Consider the following 24,350-nt stretch of genomic DNA (forward strand, 5'->3'; position numbering starts at 1 on the left):
GGGAATACTGGGACACTAATACATTGTTGGTGGAGTTGTAAATTGATCCAGCCATTCTAGAGAGCGATATGGAACTATGCCCAAAGGGCTATCAAACTATTATGCCTTTGATCCAGCAGTGTTTCTACTGGGCCTGTATCCCAAAGAGATCATAAAAAAGGGGAAAAGACCCAAATGTGAAAAGTATTTATAGCAGCCCTTTTTGCAATGTCAAGGAACTAGAAACTGAGTGTGGATGCCCATCAGTTGGGGAATGGCTGAAAAAGTTATGGTTTATGAATGTTATGGAATATTATTGTTTTATAAGAAATGATCAGCAAAATGATTTCCAAGAAGCCTGGAGAAACTTATTCATACTAAGAAAAATGAGTAGAACTAAGAGAACATTGTATTCACCAACAACAAGATTATGAAATGATCAATTCTAATGGACACGGCTCTTTTCGACAATGAGATGACTAATACCAGTTCCAATGATCTCGTGATGAAGAGAGCCATCTGTGGGGACTGAGTGTGGATAACAACATTGTATTTTTACCTTTTTTGTAGTTTGCTTGCTTTTTGTTTTCTTTTTCTTTTTTTCTTTTTGATCTGATTTTTCTTGTGCAGCATCGATAATTGTGGAAATACGTATAGAAGGCCTGGACATGTTTATCACATATTGGATTATTTGCTGTCTAGAGAAAGGGGGAGAGAGAAAGAAGGGAAAGAAAAATGAGAACATAAGATTTTGCAAGGATAACTGTTAAAAACCATCTGCACATATTTTGAAAATAAAAAGCTATTGTTTCAAAAATAAAAATAACCTTTTGGAAAGCACTCAAAAATTTTATTTAGCACATTTCTAATTTACAGTAGTTGATTAGAAATTTTCTCAGGATTATATTTGGGTAACAAATAATCAATTCAAATGGATGTACCTCATCCATTTGAGTGTCCCTACCAATGATGAATATTCTCAACCTTTACCTGGCCATTTTTGTGGATTTTATTCACCACCACTGGATTTACCACAAGGAGTTCATCAGAGGAGGTAGAAGTTTCTTTACTTTCTCCTGACATCTTGAGAATAGCGATCCAGTACACAGACTGTCTGCTTATCATACCCTAATTCTTGTCACATGACTAATGCAATTTCTCTTTTTATTATAGAATTCCTTATTTAAGTCTTTTGTGTGATCTTCTTTGGAGTTCCATAGTAGTTATGTTTTTATAGCTTATTCCCACTCACCAGTTGTCCTCAGTGTGATATTAATTTTTAATTTTTTAGAGATAGTTATCATATTCACCTATCACCTAGTCTCACTGGAAGAACAAACATTAATATTAAAAAGATGAACTTTTGTTTTCCCTGGATGGTTGGCTCTCTCGTATAGTAACCAAAAGAGGTTTGCATCTTCCCAAAGGCAATTCAGCCTCCTCTCCTTCCCTAATTAAACTCTGAATCCAAGTTACTGTCCACCGATACTATCTATCCCTGATATACACACTAAGGGAAAATCTCTGGAAAGCATCCGTCAAAATGCATGTTGAAAGCTGGCAATAGATATTCTGCATCCACTTGGTTGGTCAAGCTTCTCTGAATAATCAGGAAGATTTTATTCCGGTCTATCTGGAGGACCTCAACAAGCATCCACTATCACAACAACAGATACCATTGACAAATGTAAATCTCACTGTTTAATGCCTGACCTGATGTTTATCATCATAGGGTCATACATCAGAGTTATTGCTATGTTATATCTTTCAGGAAATGCCTTGCTGTAAAACAGATTGCCTCCTTCCTCTATTAAATTAATCCTTTTTCATAATTCATAAAGAGTAAGCCCAATGTTTTTTACATTGTCATCAATATAATTCTCATCTTTGTCTTCATCATCAGCAACAAACATTTACTATATCCTATGATGTGGGCCTTTAAGCTTGAGATATCAAAAAGGCAAAAGTTAGTTTTTTTGCCTTCGAAGAGGTCAGACTTTAATGGGGGAGATAACATGTAAACAGTTATACACTTAGGAAATATATAAAATGTAAATGGTCATTTATGAAATGACAAAGATGCAGTCTGTGATTATTATTTTCAAAAGCCTGCTTGCTCCCTACAGATACCTTTATCCAGAATGTCTCTTATTTGTATGCAATTGAGTCTCATAGACTTTTTATAGATAAAATATTAGGCAAATCAGTTGCTTTTTTCAGTATTACAAAGTTCCCTCCCCCTTTCCACATCTTGCGTATTTTCCTCTTCTTCAGATACCTTATATATTCCTTAACATCTGCACAACTATCTTGCCTTCAGTATGTAAGTTTTTACATATCATTGATCCAATCAAGATTCATTTCCCATCTTTTTTCTTTTTCACTCTACTTCTCTAGGTATGAAACTATGATTTTAGTGTCCAAGTGTGGTGTTTCCATTGCCCCTTATAAAGAAGACAGTTTGCTATAATGATGTTTTGCAGATCTTCTCCATGCTTTTTCTGTTTGTAGTCTCCCTTCTACTTTCATATTTTTTATTAAAGCTTTTTATTTACAAAGCATATGCATGGGTAATTTTTCCAACATTGACCCTTGCATAACCTTTTGTTCCAAATTTTCCCCTTCTTCCCTCCACCCCCTCCCCAAGCTAGCAAATAGTCCTCCATTTTCATCCTTAAACGATCTTGGAATGATTTTGCTTAATTGAATATCTTACAAAGTTTTCTTTAAATTTATTTTTACCCTCCATCAATTTATGGAGACAACATTTCTCATAATTGTCCATCATTTTTCATTACAAAATGTTACAAAGAAGTTCATATGCAAAGTTTCTATGTATTGCTTTCAGCAGCCATTTCTCTCTGTGTGTTTAGAAAGTTAGAAAGTAAATCAGATGCTTGATGTCTAGTTTGCTTTTTTTACCTTCTTGGGTCTCCTTGCTGTGGTAATTTATATTACTTAAACTTCTTAATAAATTAGAGTTGATGTTGATGCAATTTTTGTTGTTCTTTTCTAGTTTTTTAAAATTTTCACTTGGTTAGGATTAAGTTCTTTCCATTACATGTCCATGTAGTTGAATGGGAGGGACAATGCTTCTTCCATCTTGTGCTTCAAGAGATGAAGCTCTGAGAGAATCAAGGAGAAGAAGCTTCTGCAGATTGTAACCTAAGGAAAATTTCCCCAGATTAAAGAGCTCTGGGGTATATTCATTCCCATTGAAGAGTATGAGGGACCAACCAGTCAAATTAGTGGGTGAAGGGGGAAAACTTGGAGCAAGGCCATCAGGTTTTATAGAGAGCCAAAAATGACAAAAAGTCACCAGTCCATCATAAGCATCATGTTCTGCAGTGAATGACAAGCTAACACTACAGAGAGAAAGAATATTGAGCTCCTGCAGATCCAGAGTGATGAGTTGTCTTGGCAACATGGGTCATGAGCATTGAATCTTATATTGGATCCAGTCTACTTCCATCATGGATTCTGGGTGTTCAGATGCCCCCAGTGTTGGTGAAAATACTTTGAAAATACTATGCCATTCTACAAAAGTGCTGGTTTACATGAATATAATGGAAAACTATTGTGCTAAAAGAAATGATGAGCATGTAGAATTTTGAAAAATATGGAAAGACTCACATGAACTAATGCTGAACGAAGTGAACAGAACCAGGAGAACATTGTACATGGTAACAGCAGCATTATGTAATGATCAATGATGATAGACTCAACTCTTCTCAGTAATACCACAATCCAAAACAATTCCAAAAGACTTGGAATGGAAAATACCATCTACATACAAAGAAGAACCATGGAATCTGAATGCAGAGTGAAACATACTATTTTCACTTTTTAAAATTTGTTGTTTGTTTGTTTTTCAAAAAAAAAGAAAGAAAATACTATGCCATTAAAGTAAATATCTTTGTTAAAGAACTAAGCCTACAATTTGATAAAGAAAAACACATCAGTGGAGAACTTGAAACATTTGGTAGGGCACCAAACCACAGCAATGCTTTTAGAACCCAGAGAGTAGAACAGTAACGGATCCCCTCTGTGGAAGTGTAAGTTGGGCAACTGAGCCCCAAAGGAGGAATTAAACTAAAACAAAGTTGGTTTCCATTGGTTATGAAATATCTCAAAAAAAATCAACAAAAACAATTCTATGTCACATGAACATAATAGAAAATTAATATTAAATTTAAGAATATCAACATTAAGAAATATTTGAAGACTTGTATGAAGGCAAAACAAGCAGGATCAAGAAGACAAACTATATAATAAATAATAGCAACTAAATGAAAACAAACAAACAAACAAAAAAAAAAAGAAGCCTGATTCTTGGTGTAGTGAAGAGAGATCTAAAATTGGAATCAGGAAACCTGAATTCAAATCCTTTCTCAGGCACTTCCTAGTTAAGTGACCAAGTCACTTAACATCTCGAGATCTCAACATTTCTTCTTCAAAAGGAGGAACTGAAATAGATAACCTTTAATTCATTTGACCTACACAATGGAAAAAAAGGGAATATCTAAGAGAAGAGATAAGGAAACACAGTTTCTGCCTCTGAGCAGAAAGGTGGGAGAACAGTATAAAATATCATAAACATTGTCAGACACCCAATCTTGTTTTTGTCCAAGTGCTTTCCCATCCTCCTCCAACAGGGTAAAGTGTCATAGGAGTAGACAGAAGAGAGAGATTAGGTAGTTACAAAAGACATCAATACGCTGACATTGGAGTTCCAGGATCTGAGTTCTAATCCTCTTAGTAACTATGTGACTTTAAGCAAGGTGCTGAGGCTGTCTACCTTCAGTAAAATGAGGCTTATGTAAAGTAGAGGGTTGGACTGATGAGCTATAATACCTATGATCTATCTCTAAATCTACAATCCTAGGATCGATAAAAATAGATTTGAAAATAATAAAAATATAGAAATCCTATCCCTATTCTCCCAAAATGAATTTAATAAAAATCAAAGTTAATAGTATTTAATTCATCCTCTCTATAATAAAATAAAATAATAAAATTATCAGAATTTATGTTTAAAATTTATTCATATGGAAGAAAAGTAAAATTCATTAAGATGATTTAGACAAAATGTATTCTTCAAAATAAACCCTAGAAGGTTAAAGATAAATATCAAGGCAGCTTAAGCAATAAATCTCTGTCTCTGTGTGAAGGTAACATGGGCCCCAGCAGACAGTAAGGACAACATGAAAACAGAACTAAGGGGTGATGGAAGAGGCCACAGATTTTAATCAGTTTCTCTACATGAGTTTCATTGATCACCAGAAACGCTCCAATTCTGCCGGTCGGACAAGCTATGGAAAATGTCATAGGACAATGATTTTACTCATCTACTCAGATGTGTTAAATGAGATTCTGTGCAAAGATAAGCAGAAATTGGAACTGACACGAGCAAAGATGGTTTGGGGACTGAAAGGGGGGAGGAGATTCTATAATGTCAGAATAGGGAACTTTCTGTCAACACAGCCCAGGGTATGGCTCCAGAGCTAAAAGAGGCTGAGAAGGAATAGAAATGAAACATGACATATGAAAGTTTTGAATATATATATATATATTTTTATTTTTTATCAGCTATATCCCTTTGTATCATTTCCTCTTCTCTCTTCCTGATAATAAGTTTGGGTTTTTGTTTGTTTTCATGAGAAAAAATTGGGGAATTGGCAAAATCAATTAATACAACAGAATCTGAAAATATATGCATACACCATCTCTTTGGACCCCTATTCTGCAAGGAAGAGATGGGGTGGGAAAAGGTCTTTTAGAGCTCTTTTTGGAAGCCAAACTTGATCTTTATAATTTTGTGGCATTAAGATTTGATTGTTTAGTGATTTTCTTTTCATCTGCATAGTTGTAGTGATTGTGTTTATCATTTTCCTGGCTCTATTGATTTCATTTTGTATCACTTCATGCTTCTCGGGTAGATACAATATTGTTTCATATAGCATAGTAATATTATATTACAATCAGAAATGGCAATTTATTTAGCCATTACCCAATCAATCCATTTGCACCTGCTTTGTTTCCAATTCCTTGCTGCTACGAAAGTATTACCATTAACTTTTGGTATCTATGTAGCCTTTCTCCCTACTCCCCAACCAGTGACCTCTCTGAAGTGTGTGTGTGTGTGTGTGTGTGTGTGTGTGTGTGTGTTTAAGTATGGGAGTATATATATATATATATATTATATATATATATATGCATATATATATATATAATCTTTGGATCAATTTCAGTCACTTTATATGCATAATTCCAAATAATGTTGCATAATGGTTGTGTTAATTCATAGTTCCATCAATAATGTTCCCGTCTTTTCATAATACCTCCAATATGGACTATTCTCATTTTTGGTCAACTTTGCCAATTTGCTGATTATATATTGAAACCTCAGAGCTGTTTTGATTTGTATTTCTCTTATTAACAATGATTTGGAGTGTTCTTTCATTCTTTCATGGAAGCTTTTTGATGTGGTCAGCTTCCCATAATATTATTCAGGTCAGTTTCCCAGATTCTCAATAGTTAGCAGGGATCTCACTGCCCCCAGTCCAACCAAAAGGAATTCTTTATCCAACATGTTCAGCATATAGGTGTCTCCCTCAGTTGTCTCTCAAGCTTCTCTTCTCTAGATAAAACATATTCAATTCCCTCATTGTGATTTGTACGGCATGAATTTAAAATCCTTTATCCTAGAAAGCACAAAACAAACCAGCCGTCATTTCCCATTGCCTACAACTGACCTTAAGCAAAATTCTAAATTAAAGTTTGTTTACTTTTTTGTATTTCTTTCTGATCCTCTTGCCCTCTCCTCCCATGGTGCTCTCTGCTACCCATCTCTATTCTTGCCTTACCTTTCACCTTAAAATTATTGCATGATCAGAGAATTTCAAAGTTGTATCACATAAATTCACCATCGGAGTGCAAGTGGTGTAATGCCTCAGTTTCTCTGAATTGTTCTGCCTCAGTTTCCCTAGTGGCAGCCCCGCTTCCTGGCCATTAAGGCTGAGATAATTAGGATTGTGGAGCTCTGGCCACTCTGGCATTCCAAAGAGTCCTAAAATTCCAGATGGCTTATCTCAAATACTAGATGGCACTCTCTATCTTTCTGGCCCAGACTTCTTGTCTCCTGCTAGACCACCTTCTTATCAGAATTCATGATGCTTCCTTCTTCACCCCCCAACCTGTCAGAATTAAAAAGTTACGGTCCTTCCTGGAATTTCCACTCACCCAGTGCTCTGCCCCGCCCCCGTGCCTTTGTTTCCCTGATCCCTGAAGCCCTATAAAAGTCTCTGGAATTACTTGCTGGTTGCTGGATGCTTTGAGACTAGAGTCCCAGCCAGCTGGCTAGTATGGCTTTGCCAGTCCAACTTCTCCACTGTTAAAGTATTAAAAATCTCTAATCTCTGTCTTGCCTCAGTTTCTCCGGCATTACAGTGGGTACTTTGTCAAGAATATTGTAAAGGGTATTCAGACTCTGGTGAGGATAAGAATATATATCTTCTGTGTTCCCTTTCAATACTGTGATTCTAATCACCTTTCAATTGCTCCAGCTCTTTCTGGGCCGACTCATATCCCTTTCTTCTTGGCTTGGAGAGCAAGGTGATCTTCCTTTTGGCTAAGATTAACCCCTTTCTCTTATTCCCCTGATCCTATCCCCTCTTACTGCATTTCAGAAACTTGCCCTGTCAACCATCCCTTCTCTTTCTATTTCATCTTCAGTCATTCTGTCCTTACTGGTTCCATCCCCTTAATCTATAAAACATACTCAGGCTTTTTCAAGTCTAAGAAGAAGAAAAAACCTCTTGATTTTAATAACTCCTAAAATTAAAGCCATCATCCTGGCAATCTTCAAGAAAGAACAATCCACATCTTCTTCCATTTGAATCTCCAAAAGATTTTTTCCCAATGACCAATCTTAATCTGCCCTGCCCCCTTCCTTTTTCTTACTAGCCAATCACTTCTCACATTGACTTCTTGGCAAGTTGACTTCCGGTCTTCATCACCCTGATGAAATGCATTTCTCCCAAGCCATTAATGGCCTCCTTCTTCACAAATCCTGTGTTCTTTCTCTAGTCTTCATTCTCCTTTTCTCTAGTAAAGGATACTGTGAACTATGCCCCTTTCTCTGTCTCTGTCTTTCTTCCCATTCTAAAACCAATTTCATTTTCCCACACTGCTTCTGTTTCCACCACTAACCCAGTTAGGATTGGTCCAAGTATAGGTAAAACAAAGAGTTAAAGCCATGATGTGCAGTGCAGGGCTTTTAAGGTAGCATCTTCCTGCTTCTCTTCCAATAGCCTCTCCACACTAGTCTTTTTTAAAATCTTTTTAAAAGTCTTTTAAAAATAAATATATATATTATTTATTATATGATCATACATTATTATAAATATATTATATAACATACAAATACATATTATAATGTTATATTATATAAAATACAATATAATAAATTTATAATATATAAATTATATATATTAAAAGTCTTATAAGTAAGACTTTGAAAGTCTTATTTTTATTAACCTATTTTCTTTTTACAACTACTTCACTTCCAAATCGAATCCTCCCCCATTCCCTACCCAGCAGTCTACCTATTGTGACAAAACTTAAAAAGAAAGAGCCATCATAAATACAACAATTGTATCTGAGGAAGGAGAGGGAAATGGATTTTCCCATTGTCCTCTCAGGGCCAAGCTTGGTCATTATAATGGTGGAGCATTCAGTTTCTTCTAATCAACCTTTTTATTTTCTGTTAGGGAGTCATCTACAAGATGACTTCTTGACAAGAGTCTCAGCTGCACAAGCACTTTCTCAGCCTCCTGCTGACTGGCTGGAGCCTTAACTCCTGAAGATGCCTAGGAGTCTAGCTTGGGATGTAAACAACACGGCTGTGTCAGCCGGAGGAGGGATACTTCCTTCCGGACACATTCAGGGCCTCCTGCATACTCTGGGTCCGGTAGTTCTGTAAAATATGGCCACTCCAAGAGATGAACCCAGGAGACCTCCTAACATTTCTCAGCAATTTTCAGGGCGGCGGCTGCTCACTGAATCTTGAAATTATTTTGTCGGAGAACATCCCATTCTCTGAATGTCTTCTCTGTTCTTTTTGGAGAGAGCCCCACCACAGAAGTGCTTAGAGAAGGGAAAGGTGCCCCCATCACTGCATTAAGGCAGACCCCGGGGCTGGATACACCGGAGATGGAGTATCGAGAGATGGATATGCCCAGAATTCCACTGTCAGCAATGTCAGACCTTGTTGGCCACACATATATCCATATACCACCTGTACACATATGGATAATGTACATGTCCACAAAACAGCCATGTGTATACATCTATAGCTACTGGCTCTGGCTGTAGTGCAAATCAGGCTTCAGACACTTAACAGCTGCAAGACCTCAAGCAAGTTACTTAATATCTTTGCCTCAGTTTCCTTGACTGTAAAATTGGAATAGTCACTGATCTCCTTCCCAGGTTGTCATGAGGATCGAATGAGAAAACATTTGAAAGCTCTCAGCGCAGGGCTCAGCACGTAGGAAATGTTGAGTCATTCTTACTGCCGCCATCATCATCATGTATTACATACTCATCCATGTGCATATACATACAATGCACACATGGACATTCCCATAGTATACTCACCACATACATGTGCAGGGACTCTATATGTGTTCATTAACATGCATTGCATGTGTATATACATATGTGTACGCCTCTAGAGAGAACGTAGAGAGAAGAGTCAAAAGGAGATGTTTGGAATCAAAGGATGTGGGTTTGGATCTTGACTCCACCTACTAGCTGACTTAGTGACTAGCTACTAGTGACTTAGGGAAGTCACTCAACCTCTCTGTCCTGAGTTCTTCCTCTGTAAAAGAAAGGGTTTGGCCCCCTCAGGTTCCCTCCAGCTCACAATCCAAGATCCTCTGAGAGTGATTAGGATGATCAGGTTTACAATTTAGAGGGACAGGAGACATCTCTTATTCCAGCAGCTTCATTTTACCAAAGGGGAAATCGAGGCTGGAAGTGAAGAGATTTGCTCCTCTACCAACCAGGTACTTCATCAAATAAAGACCAAAGACAAGATTTGAGTTCAGGCCCTTGACCTCAAAACCTCCCTCTTCCTCCTCCTCCATCACCACCAGGTTGATGCCTTTGCTTCTGCTTGCACAATTCTAATTTAAAGATAAATCATTTAAGAAGGAGAAACTTAGGGCAAATAATAACAGGTAAATTTCAGGGCCGGACCCAAGAGGGGAGAGGAAGCGGCCAGCTGGGGGGAATGGGGAGTAAGGGGCAGCTGAAATGCTACAGCCTGTTACTGATAAACAAACTGGGCATATTGTAATTGCTGAACCACTTTTTCCCCAGAGTTCCTCTCTCCTGGAGCTGGCAGAGGCTGGTGGGCCATGTGTCCCCAGGGAGCTGTCCTTCCAGGGCAAGAGCAACAGAGCTACAGAGCAGCCCAGAAGCCAATCCCTCCCTGTGAAAATGGCCCCAGGGCCAAAGCTTGTTCTGCTTCCAGCTCCTTCCCAGAGCTCTATGGATGGGGGATCCCCTGAGTGCTGGGGCTGTACAGAGAGAGAGCCACAGCCTGCTGAGAATGCTAAGAATGGAGATACTAGCACCTAACTTTATTCTAGATCAAAGCTATCACTTTACAGGACAGGAAACAGTCTCATGGGGGAATGACTGGGTCAAGATCACCCAGATGACAAGGGGGGAGATTTGAATGCAGATAGTTGTTCTATAAAGACAGTAAGAGAGTGTTGAGCATTGTCAGATACAAGGGGAAAATCTGAAGTTAATCTTATTATAACTGAAATGGGAGGGAAGGAAGGAACATGATTTTAAGATAAAATCAAGTATACAAAAAAAATTGTCACAATAATACTTCTCTCTCCTTGATGTTCCTTCTAAAACGGATCATTTCAGCTCATGTATAATTCATTTATTAATTCTTCTTTTAATTATAGTTTGGAACTCATAAATAATTTTTATTTATAAACTGACATTGATTTGAATTCCCCCCCAAAAAATCTATTTTACCAAAATTTCCATGAACACTAGCTGCTCATTTCTTTTTTTACAAATGTTTATGCAAGGTTTACTGGGCACAAAGCCCTGTGCCAAGCACTGGGTGAGATGCTGGCTGTTATAGCTATTAAGATGCCTAGCAACAGCCGTGCATCACTAGCAGAATTAGAGGGAGATTTATGGGAGCATTCTTACTGTTAGCACCCCCTCCAGGGCGAATTATCCAACTCCCACCTGAATTGACAGCTGGGTCCCCAGGAGGTAGCTACTATGCCAGGGAAGGGAGAAGGGAAAGGAAAAGGGAAGGGAGAAGGAAAGGGAAAAGAAAAGAGAGAAGAGAAGAGAGAAAGGAAAGAAGAAGAGAAGGGAGAAGGGAAGGAAGAAGGGAAATGAAAAGAGAAAGGAAAAAGGAAGGGAGAAGGAAAGGGAAACAGAAGGGAGAAGGGAAAAAAGAGGAGCAAGGAAATGAAAAGGGAAAGGAGAAGGGGAGAGAGAGAAGAGAGGAGGGGAGGGGGAAAAAGAAAACTCAATATTCCATCTCCCATCTCCATGCCTTTGCTTTCAAGAGGAAACTTTTCCTCCCTTGGTTTTTAGTGCTTTCTTTCTATGTCCTAAAATTACCTTATATTTACTTCTCTAGTTGGTTAGTTGTTGACCTTCATTCTCAACGGGGATCAAAAAAGACACCATTATTTTAGAGTCAAGCTAGTACATCCAACTGTGGCTGGCCAATACAGTGCCAACACTACAATACAATCAGACCAGTCCAAGCTCTGAATGCTTTGTCACAGGTGGGATATAAGTAGTCTATAGGAACATTTGCGGCATTTCCTGTTTTCTTTGGGCTAATTCGATTCTGCTTGGCTCCTAGAGCACGGCCCCTTCTCTGAGGAGGGTGCACTGTGCTGGGCCGTCCTGTGCCAGTGTCTCCCATGTCATGCAATCGATTCTAAAGCTCTTCAGAGAGACATTGAGCGCGTCCTTGAATTGCGCTCTTTGACCATCTTGGAAGAGCTTGGCCCTGGGCGGATCCTCCATAAAATAATCTTTTTGGCAAGTGTACATTTGACATTCGAACAACGGGGCCAGCCCGACGGAGCTGTGCTCTGCAGGAGCTGCAATGCTGGGCGTTTAGTTCAAGAAAGGAGCTCAGCGCCTGCTATCTTACCCTGCGAACCAATCTTCAGTCTTCCCGAGACAATTCACATGGAAGCGGTTCCGTTTCCTGGCACGGTGCCGGACCGCCCAAGTTTACAAGCTCACCACAATGAGGCCGACCCAGAGGTTCTGTAGATCTTCACTTTGACAGTCGGTCTAGTACTTCCCCTCTTGCAGTTTCCTTCAGAGCCTCCCAGACCCTGAACTAGCTCTGGCAATGTCGGCCTCCTTATCCATGTGGACATCCCTGGGAAGTATACAAGGGGAATGATCTTATCCCCAGCACGTGGATGCGGGGTGCTGGCTGGTGGAGGGCATCCTGGTGTTAATGGGAGGCCATGATGCAGCAGAGAATCGGTCCGTCCTTTGTTGCATCTCGGCTTCGGAGCTGAGTGGAGTGCAACATCACCAGCACACAAATAACCCCTGCACCTACGCTCCCTCCACTGTAGCTTTGGCCTGCAGCCTTCGCGAGTTGAAGAATTTACCATCGGTGCAGAAGCTGAGTCTGATTCCACGTTTGCCCTCATTGAAGCCATTTGAAAACATGGATACAAACATCCGGCTAAAAAGCAGGGGAGCGAGCCCACGGCCTCGTTTTAGTCCCCTGGGCACCAGGAAAGGGCGAGAGCACCGCCCACCATCCAGAACCCGGGCAAACATGGCAGCATGAGATTGCCGGACAACACCGATGAACTTTTCTGGCCAATCGAATTGGGATGTGATTCTCCATAAGCCCTCACGGCTGATCACGTGCGAAGCCTCCGTCAGAACTGCAGGTGTTGTGTGCAGGCCTCTGTCTGCTCCTGGAATCCTTTCAGAGAGTTGTCGGACGGCGAGGACCGCTCCGACTGTGCCTCAGTCCCTCCGAAGCCACACTGGCTCTGGCAGATGACCTGCTTCCAGGTGTAGGATCAGGCTATGAAGGAAGCCTCGAGCAAGGATCTTGTCAGCAGTGACTGAGAGAGATCACACACACACACACACACACACACACACACACACACACACACACACACACACACACACATACACACACACACACTGTGATTTACTTCTCTATATACATGTCAAATGTCCCTCCCCCTAGGAAAATAGAAAGTCCTGGGAAGGAAGGAAGTACATTCTCATTTTTGCATTCTTCTTCCCCACAACCGAGTAAATGCAGGGCTCCCTGTGTTTGCTTTCATCTCAGCTTCTAGTCATTGGTACAGGCAGCGTCCAGTGTGGAAACTTCTTCTACTGATGCTGATGGGCAACTCACTGTAACTAATCTTTAGAGAGAGTTTCATAGAAAAGGCAGCTAGGTGGTACAGTGGTTAGAGCAGTTGTCCTAGAGTCAAGAAGATCTGAGTTCAAATTCAGATTTAGATACTTGATACTGAATGCATGGCCCTGGCCCAGTCAATTGACCATGATCACCTACCAAAAAAAAAAAAAAAAAAGATTGCTTTTTAATAAATTGTCTGGAGCAGTGAGGAATTATGTGACTTGTCCAAGGTACCAAAGTCAGTCTATCTCAAAGGCAAGACTTGCCGGTTCCAATTCCATTCCACTTTCCATGTGGTCTCTGAGATAGAGAAACGTGTGTGTGTGTGTGTGTGTGTGTGTGTGTGTGTGGCCAGACAGATAGATGAATGAATGCATAGGGAGAGACAGATAAAAAGATGGATAGCTAAATAAAATCAAATATGTGTATTTATGTTTGCATAGCTAGGAGGACTAGATTTGCGATTTATTTTTCAGTAATCAAGCCAATAAGTCATTCGGGTTCTTTTCTCCTGTCCACTCTATACCTCATGTTTTACATTTTAATAATAAAAATGCCATAAAATAAAAAATGAATATTGCAAAATCATGAAGATCGAGCATGAATTGAAAGTAGAGACATGAAAAGACACTTCCCCCTTCTTTGCAGAAGTGGAAGGTCAGGGCCACAGGTGTTATATATTACAGATTTTCATACTTTTGATTTTATTTATTATACATGCTGTTTCTGTGGGGAAAGGAAGGGGGGCTTTTATAAAGACCCCAATAAAGACATTATTGAAGAATGAGAAGAGAAAAAAGAGAAGGAAGGGAGGGAGGAAGGAAGAAAAGAAGGAAGGGAGGGAGGAAGGAAGGAAGGAAGGAAGGAAGAAAAGAAGGAAGGAAGGAAGGAAGAGAGGGAGGGAGGGAGGAGGAGGAAAGAAAGAAGGAAGAAAGGAAAAAAAGAAGGAAGAAAGGAAGGAAAGAAGGAAGGAAGGAAGGAAGAAAAGAAGGAAGGAAAGAGGGAGGTAGAGAAGGAGGGAGGGAGGAAGCAAAGAAGGGAGGAAGGAAGAAGAGAAGGAGGAGGGAGGTAAAGAAAGAGGAAGAGAGGGAGGGAGGGAGGAAGGAATAGTGGTGGGAATTATAGTGACAAAAAAAAAGACCCCATGCTAAATAAAATAAATGTATCAAGAGATAAGATGTCCCTTGGGAGCCGATTGGTTTTCCTAATAGAAGAGATACAGCAAGACACTTCTATTTTAAAAACTGCTAGGTACTCCTCAATCCAAGTGTTTCTATGGCACAGTGGGTAGAGGTCTGAGCTTTTAGTCAGAAATACAAAGTTCAGATCCTGCCTTAGACAATTCCTAGCCATGTGACTCTGAGCAAGGAGTCGTTTAATCTCAGCCTGCCTCAGTTTCCAGATCTGTAAAATGGAAACAACAATAGCACCCACCTCTCAGAATTATTGTGATAAATAATTAAGATGGGATATACAAAGTGCTTAGAACTTTATATAAATTTTTAGTAGTAGCAGCAGTAGCAGGTGATGGTTAGTACTAATGGTAGTAGTGGCAATAGATTGTAAAAATAAATAGTGGCTCCAGAGAACAGTTGGCAGTTCACAATCAGTGGTGCAGTTGGCAAGAAGCACAAACTCAGGGATCCCTTGGAAAAGGGATGGGAGAAAAAGTGAATACCAGCAAAAATCATGACAGGCTATGAGCAGAAGAGAAATGAGAAGGATGGGTCAGTCTCCTGGCTTGGGGTCTTAAGAACCCAACTCCTACAAGCTCACATCTAATCTGGCCACTGATCTGGATTGATCCCTGTTCAATCAAAGGACAGAAGACCCTCTCCAGGCACCTTATGTGACCTCTCATAGGCACTTAATCCTTTCCCCGTCTTCAGTAGAATTATCTCCTTGTGCGTCACATCCCTCCATTAGATTCTAATCTTCTCAAAGGCAGAAGCTATCTCTGTGAGCTTTTTCATCCAATTCTGGATCCTCAGAGCCCCATGATAGGTGCTTAATAAACTGTATTCTAATTGATAAAAAATGAGGAAATTATCCCTGGAAAGAGCCTGGAGGGAAGAGGACAAAATAGAAAGTTTTGGTGGAACAGAAAAGGTTCCTGGCAGGTTTATAACCCAGAGAAGCTCCCTGGTAGGTCAGGCTCTAAACAGGCTTAAACAACAGGGACCATTCAGTCAGGTGACAACATAGGGCACTGGGAGGTGCTAAAATGGAGGAAATGGGTATGAAATGGGAGAAGGACTGGGTCTAGATTCCAAAGAAATATGAAAGAGGGAAAAGGACCCACATGTGCAAAAATGTTTGTAGCCCTCCTTTTTGTAGTGGCAAGGAATTGAGAAACGAATGGATGCCCAACAGTGGGGAATGACTGAATAAGTTATGATATATGAAAGTAAAGGAACATTATTGTCTACAAAAATGATGAACAGCATGATTTTAGAAAAGCCTGGAAAGATTTACATGAACTGATGCTGAGTGAAGCAAACCGAACCAGAATAACATCGTACACAGCCACAAGATTGTATGATAATCAACTACGATATACTTGGTTCTTCTCAGCAATTCAGTGATCCAAAGTAATTCCCATAGACTTAGAATGGAAAGCATACAGAGAGAGAATTATGGAGACTGTGGATCAATGCATACTATTTTCACCTTTTTGTTTGTTTGTTTGTTTTGTGATTTTTCCCTTTTGTTTTGATTTTTTTCTCCTAAAATGAGTCCTATGGAATTATATAAAAATGAATGCACATGCATAACCTAAAAATAAATAAAATTAAAAAGAGGAGGAAAGAAGCATAAAAAAGAAAATGAGAATTAGTAGAATAATAAAGTTTTGGGTTTTTTTGTTTGTTTGTTTGTTTGTTTTTTGTTTTTTGTTTTTTTGCCAAGGCAACTGGGGTTAAGTATCTTGCCCAGGGTCACACAACTAGTAAGGATTAAGCCCCTGAGGCCAGATTTGAACTCAGATCCTCCTAATTTTAGAGCTGGTACTCTATCTCTTGAGCCATCTAGCCTCCCTCATTATTTTTTTAATAAAGGTGTTTTTTTTGGTTGTTGTTGTTGTTGTTTTTTGCAGGCTGCAATTTTCCTGAAGGTCAGACTCTTGATTGAGCTTTCCCAGTTATCCTTTCAAGTCATCTAGGGCAGGAATCATTGGTAACTCTAGAGCCCTTGATAATAGAGATCACTGCAATCTTTCTCTTTCTGTCCCCAGTACCTAACATAGCACACAGCAGGTGGTCAGCTCTTAATAAATGCTTGTTGATTAATGACATTTGGGGCAGCTGGGAGTCCAGACTCCACGGCATGGACCCCACTGTGCTTAGATATTGCACTGTTAGGATCCAAGGATGCTGGACTAAATGATCCAGCCTCTCCTCTAGCCTGAAGCTGCAGAAGTGAGGCGGGCAGTCAGAGACCACACAGTTAGTAAGGGGAGGCTCCTGATCCCATGGCTGGACTCTCGCTCCTCATTTCATGCTGCCTTCAGTTTGACTCATGTAGGAAGCATCTGATCTTCATGACTCTTAGTCCAGCCCTCTAACTTTGGGCAGCCTTGTCCTGCTTGACCCTACAGAGCAGAATCAGGCAAATTTCAGCTTGATATTAATGTCCCAATAATGAGAGCTATTCCGAAGTGAAATGGATTGTCCTGAGAAATGGTGACTTCACCTTCACTGGAAGTCTTCAAATAAATACTGGATGACTATGCTGAGGAAATATTATTAAAAGGTTGGATTAAACAACCTCAGAGGCCTTTCTCAGCTCTGAAATTCTGTTATTCTATGGCTGCTGGAGGAGTCCAGGAAGACTTCAGTTAGATAAGGACTGTCTTATGTATACTTATTTTGTATTTAATTTATCCTTTAATATATTTAACATGTATTGGTCATCCTGCCATCTAGGGGAGGGGGTGGGGGGAAGGATGGGGAAAATTGGAACAAAAGGCTTTGCAATTGTCAATGCTTTAAAATTACCCATGCATATAACTTGTAAATAAAAAGCTATTAATAAAAATAAAAATAAATTTAAAAAAAAAGATAAGGACTGTCTCGGCTTTCTTTCCATCCATAGCACGATGCACAGCATCATCTCCCTGTTGCTATGGTCTTCTTTGAGAACAAAGAATAAACAACAACAGCCTAGTAGATGCTTAAGAAATACTTATTGAATCAGATTTGAGACTGAATGTGAATCCCAGTTCTGTCCCTTATTACCTAAGTGATCTTAGGTAAGACAATTTGCCTCTATGAACCTCCGTTTCCTCATCTGTAAAGTGAGGGGTTGGACCAGAAGGCCTCTAAGCTCAGAAATCTGTAACCCTAGATCATAAAGTTCAATTCTTGATGTAGGGTGAGCCTCAAGCTGAGGGGAGAAGGATGAGTAGAATTTGGAGAGGGAAAGGGGAGAGAAGAAATCATCCTACATAAGGAGATAGTATGGACAAAATGTTTTTAAAAGCTGTGACTTCTAAAGTTTTGAGGCAGCCCTTGAGTTTAACAAAAAAAATGGCAATGGGACATCCTGGGCATTAAAATAGACTGCTTAAATCCAAATAAAATCCCCAAAGCAGCTAAATAAAATAGGAGCTCAGTGGTGATGTTCTCCCCTCTCTGGGAGCTTGTCATCCAAGGAGCCCACGTTCTGTTCTATTAACAGAGGAGACAGCAGCCGCCACTCCAATATTTGGTTCACTGCCGTACATAATTGGCATGTCAACCCCTTTAGTGAGAAGCACAATTTAAAAAGAAAAGAAAAAAAATCATGTTTCATTTCAAGATATTTTAAACGGTGGAAATGTCCAAACAGCGACCTGGCCATCTCTTTTATTTCTGCTGTTCCTTGTTAATTGAACATGAAGCATTTGAGTAGAGAAAAGCTTTATGTTTTCCCCCCTCTGATTATCCTGAGGCCCTGGAGAAGCGTTCCAGAATTAATCAAATGTGAGCCAAATTTCATTCAAAAGTGAAATTTGCCATGGTGCTCCTAGAAGCCACAGGATAGGGAGCTGCTTTGCCAACTGATATTTCTGAAAATCAACACGAACCAGTTGTCATTGTTTCATCCGGGCATTCTATGGAAGAGTAATTCTTTAGTATCTCTGGAAGCAGTGTGGTGCGGTGGTTTAAGCCTGGGTTTGGAGTTAGGATGACCTGACTTTAATCCTGCCTCTGCAACATCTATCTGGGATTCTGGTCAAAGCACAGAATCCCTCTGAATTGCAATATCCTCATTTGTAAAATGGAGTCAGTCCTACCTGATGCATGCTTTCCATCGAGTTTTTATTAGTCCCCAAAGGAAAAACACACACATTCTGCAGGCCTCTGAGCTCTTCATGGGAGATGTTGTTGCTCTTTCCTCATAACTGCTCACTTCAGGATTTTCCTCATCTGAATATGGATGTTTTGAGTTTATTGCAACATATGGCATGAGCAATGGGCATAGGAAGAATTGGGCCTCAAACAGGACTGAAGGGCAGGGGGAGTCAGCAAATGTTTCTTAATCGATCTGGCAGAATAGGTGATATCCTGGAGGAAACGGTATCATTTTTTATATTTATATTCCCAATGCTTAAAACAGCACCTGACACATAGTGGGTACTAAAAATAGGAAGAGAGGGAGGAAGGAAGGAAGGAGGGAGGGAGGAAGGAAGGAAGGAAGGAAGGAAGGAAGGAAGGAAGAAGGAAGGAAGGAAGAAGGAAGGAAGGAAGGAAGGAGGGAGGGAGGGAGAAATAGAAGGAAGGAGGGGGAAGGAGGGAGAGAGAGAGGGGAGAAGGAGGGAGGGAGAGAGGGGAGAGGGAGGGAAAGAGAGAAAGAGGGAGGGAGAAAAGGAGGAAGGGAAGAAGAAAAGAAAAAAGGAGAGAGAAAGAAGAGGGAATCAGGAATCACATATCAAAGGTTGACATCACAGTCTATTTCTTGAAACCTAACATTTCCATAGCAATAACACCCAATCTCTGCACTAACATGCAATCAGCAGCCATTCATCACTGCAGTGGAATTCACCTCCTTCCTGTATGGCTCCTAATTATGGGGTTTCTGCCTTGCTTTTCATCATTTCTAGGCTTCTCAATATTCATGTTTCAATGCTCTCAAGATCCATGACTTTCTCGGTCCCTTCCTCCACCAGTGCAGACAGTGAATCCCAAAGCTTTCTGACTATAAGGTTTTTTCTCTGTTTGCCCCTCTGAGGTAACAGACACATGAGCACATACACATTTATGAGATATCTATATACATTATATATATATATATATATTATATACATTATATATGTATGTATATATATACATACATATATATATACATATATATATATATATAATAGGAATAGCTTCAATATGTGTTCATTTCAGGCATGTTCCATGTCCACAAAGAAGACTCATGGAGGGACCGTTGCAGCATAAAGATGGCACCATGCAAGGTGCTTCAACAGAGCTCTCCCTTTTGCCAAACATTTATTAAGCACCTACTATGTTCAAAGTACTGGGCCAGATGCTAAGGAGTAAGAGACAAAAACAAAACAATTCGAGCTTACCTTCTATTGGGGCATAGGAGGGAGGGATGCGTCACGTACACAGATAAATAAATTATGTCACACGAAGGATGCTGTAGAGGTGGTGTGTGAGTCCAGTGATGTCCTTCCCTTTTTGGCCCTTGGACCACATCTGGCCCCATCCCTGGGACCATCCTTTCCAAACTGACAGGACCTGCTGGAGCTTGTACTCCTTTGGCAGGTCCTTGGAGAACACAAGGCTGCCTCAATAGTTCGCTGACACTTATCCTTCAATATTTTGTCAAGGTGGACATTCCCTCTAATGAGCTGCATCTCAACCCTTCTGTAATTTCCTGCAATGTACTTGTAAACTTATCAATGTAGATATTCCCTCTGAAAAGGCAGATTATAACCCATAATTATTAAACTATGCAAATCTTTCATTTCAATCCAAATCATAGACAAAAGACCATTTTCAATGACGGGACAGTTGATTCTGGAAAATTTCCTTCTGAACAATGAAAAATGAGGTTTCCCCCAAAAGGTGAACTCGGGACGTGCTTTCCCATCCTTTGAAACTCTTGTCTATGTTCTCCCATAAATTGATAATAACCATCCTGCCCCAATGCTGGAGGCCTTCCTTGCTTGCTCTTTGCATCACAGCCTCCAGAGGAGCACACAGGTTTTTATCCTTGGCCACCATCTTTTTCATTATGTTTCTTTGATGTGATCCTTGACAAACTCTCCTTCATAATTTTTTTTGTTGTATTGTGCTACAGTCTGTTGACCCCCATCATGATATTCTCCATTGTTTTCTGGGGGAAAATCCTTGTTTTCAGTTGTTCAGAGAGAATTTTCCAAGAACTGAATGTTCTATCAGTGATTTTTTTTTCATTTATGACGGAGTGAATTCAAAGGTTTGCTATAGTTCCATCATTCGGTCCTGTCCAAGTTTTTGTGACCCTATGAACATAGCCCACCAGGCCCTTCTGTCCTCCATTACCTCCAAAGGCGGACCAAGCTCATGTTCATCGCTTCTATGACACTCTATCTGCCATCCCCTGCTCCCATTGCCTTCAATCTCTCCCAACAACAGTCTTTTTCAATGAATCCCGTCTTCTTATGACACGGCCAAAGTATTCAAACTTCAGCCTCAGTATTTGTTCTCACCATGATTTCTCTAAATTAATTTCTTTAAGTATTGACAGACTTGATCTCCTTGTTGTCCAAGGGTCCCTCAGAAGTCTTCTCTAGCCCCACGGTTGAAAACCATTGATTCTGCAGCACTCGGCTTTCTTATAGTCCAGCTCTCACACATTGCAACTGCAAAACAATAAGCTCGCCTCTATGGGCCTTTGTTGGCAAAGTCTGCTGTCCAGGTTTGCCGTAGCCTTCCTTCCAAAGAGCAAGTGACTTAATTTCATGGCTACAGTTGCTTTCTGCAGCCATCTTTGAGCCCAACAATATCTAATCTGACACTGCTTTTGTTGCTTCTCCCTCTGTTTGCCAGGAAGTGAAGGAACTGGTTTCCAAGATCTAAGTTTTTATCATGTTAAGCTCCGAGCCAACTTTTATATCCTTCTCTTTCACCCTCATTAAGAAACTTCTTAATTCTTCGTTTTCTGCCATCAGAGTGCTATCGCTTGCCGGTATTTGTCCTGGCAACTTTAATTCCAGGTATTGATGGGACCAGCCTGGCGTTTCACACGATGTGCTCCACATGTAAGTTAAGCAGATAAGGTAACACCCTACGCTGTGGCCATGTTCCTTTCCCAATCCTAACCCAACCAGTTCCTCTCAAAGGGGCCGGTGAGGGGATGAGCCTCTGCAGGTGTCCTTCAGACATCCGAGCCACAATCAGAGCCCAGCCCCACTGTGGACCAACTCTCGGACATATTCCGGCCTGGTCCTTCTGGGCCCTCCTCCTCCTCCTGACCCCAGGGCCTTCTCTCTAATAGTATCTTTCCTTCCACGTAGTTCTTCACATGTTTCTCTATTAGAATACAAACTCTGGAGGCGGAACCATGTTTTTGCCTTTCTTTGTACTCCCAGGGCTCAGCACAGCGGATGGCATACAGTAAGTGCTAATAAATGTCTGTTGCCTGACTGATTGGATAATGGGCTGATAGACTAATAGACAACTGCTGCTGGTTGAAGTTTAACAGCCGTCGGGCAGAATTTCCCCCAACAGAACGGTTGGAGGTTCTCCCTCCCAGAAGACCCCTGGCAGGGTATTCGTCATGGGCACCGGCCTGAGATCAGAAAGGCGTCCACCTGCCCCAGTGGGTTTTAAAGGCAGGGCCCGGAGTCCTGATCCTCCGCAGTTGACCTCAAGGAAACTGGTGCTTTTGGGTCTGAACTCAGCAGCAATCCGGGGCACGGCTCCAGCCTGTTAGGAAACACATGTGTTTCCTAGTTTGTGGAGCTCCCAGATGAATGCCTCGGGGCAAGATTGTCATCTTTAAGCCTTGATGAAAAATTTTTAAATGCAATTCCCGGCTCCCCTTCAGCTGGGTCTTACACAATGGCTCAAGTTCTTTCCTAATAGGCCAATTACTTCCAAGGGAGTTAGGGAGAGGGCTCCTCCACCCAAGGAGCAAGATGGAGCCCACCACAGCTGCTGCTCATTATCTTCCCCAGGCCACAACTGCCCGAGCCTCTAGAGCAAGATCGGAGAGGACTCAGTGTTCCAGTGCTCCCCCTGGTCCCAGCACCTGGGGGCAGCAGAGCACAACGGGAGCAGCCCTGGATTGGGTTCAGATTCCCGTTCTGTGCATGAATGACTACCTGGGCAGTCTCTCTGCTTTCTCAGGAGGGAAGATGCTTCTGTTGCTTCTGATTTGGTGGGACAACTGAATCCCCTGCCTTGCAAGGAGTGAGGGGCCATTTTGCTGGGGCTTGAGAAAGGGAGGGAGGAAAGAAGGGAGGAAGGAAGGGGGGAAGGAAGGGAAGAGGGAAGGAAGGAAGGAAGGAGGGAAGGAAGAAAAGAAGGAAGGAAGGAAGGAAGGAAGGAAGGAAGGAAGGAAGGAAGGAAGGAAGGAAGGAAGGAAGGAAGGAAGGAAGGAAGGAAGGAAGGAAGGAAGGAGGAAGGAAGGAAGGAAGGAAGGAAGGGGAGGAGGAAGGAAGGAAGGAAGGAAGGAAGGAAGGGAGGGAGGGAGGGAGGGAGGAAGGAAGGAGGAAGGAAGGGAGGAAGGGAGGAAGGAAGGGAGGAAGGAAGGAAGGGAGGAAGGGAGGAAGGAAGGGAGGAAGGAAGGAAGGAAGGAAGAGAGGAAGGAAGGAAGAGAGGAAGGAAGGAAGGGGAGGAGGAAGGAAGGAAGGAAGGAAGGAGCACATACACACAAACATATTAGATGTAAAGTGTTCAAAGGGAAACAGAAACTAACAGAATTATTTTTTGAACCTTGCTAAAATTATTATTTACTCAAATACTTTGAATAACAGAAGTTAATAGTTTCCTCCATAACTTTTAAAGGTTTATTTTATAAAGTAGCTCAATAGATAGAATTCTGAGTCAAGAGTCAGGAAGACTTTAGTTCAAATCTGATCTTATATACTTTCTCTCTGTTAGACCTGAAGTCATCTAATCTCTGTCTGCCTCAGTTTCCTCAACTGTAACATGGGGTTTATAACCACACCAAGCTCCCAAGATTGCTGTGAGGACAATGACTGGCACATAGTAGCTGCTTAACAAATGCCTGTTTCCTTTCTAATTAAAATGTTGTTAATGGTGGTTACTGAATTTAGAACTAAACAGAAAGAAAAGCAATATTCTGGGTTTGGGGTCAGGAACAACAAGTTCAAACCCCTTCTCTGAAGTAGCTATTTGATCATGGACAAATCACTTGAACTCCCTGAGGTCCAGTTTCCTGATGAGTAAAATGGAGATCATATTTGCAACATCCACCAGCAAAGCAAAAAGCCTTTTTTGGTCTGACAGTGTTCTAGGAATATGAGTTGGTAACACATATATAGGTCATAACTTTATTATCATTCAGCCCTCTGCACCAAACAAGTCAGAATTTATGGAAATTGGAGGCATTGTGGGTAGTGGATATCTGAGCACTGGACTTCCAATTAAAGTTCAAATCTTGCCATAGACGTTCATTAGCTCCATGTTCTTGGTCAACTCCAAACCTCTCAGTGCTTCAGTTTCCCTCATATGTTGGATTCAATCTCCTCTCAGATCCTTTCCATCTCTCAACCTTTAATCTTACACAAATTTCCAGCAGTGTCTTACAGCTGCCATTTTGATTAGTCATTGGATTGTATGCCGTGGTCATGGAACTCCTCCTCTTTCTGGATTCTTTTAACATAACAACTGATCTCTTTAAGAGAAAAGACCAAGTAATAAATCTTATCCATACAAATTAAAGTGTATTT

General features: G+C 40.9%; 1 long non-coding RNA gene across 1 annotated transcript in view; it reads right to left on the reverse strand.

Moving 5' to 3' along the window:
• Positions 1-513: 513 nt before the first annotated feature.
• The window catches only part of LOC127547206 (uncharacterized), a 70,684-nt gene continuing 46,847 nt past the window's right edge, over positions 514-24,350 (reverse strand). Inside the window, exon 3 of the long non-coding RNA XR_007950091.1 lies at positions 514-677. This is a non-coding gene — a long non-coding RNA (uncharacterized LOC127547206). The remainder of the gene's footprint in view (positions 678-24,350) is intronic.

The sequence above is a fragment of the Antechinus flavipes genome, chromosome 2 (assembly GCF_016432865.1).
Source record: "Antechinus flavipes isolate AdamAnt ecotype Samford, QLD, Australia chromosome 2, AdamAnt_v2, whole genome shotgun sequence".
Classification (NCBI taxonomy): Eukaryota; Metazoa; Chordata; class Mammalia; order Dasyuromorphia; family Dasyuridae; genus Antechinus; species Antechinus flavipes.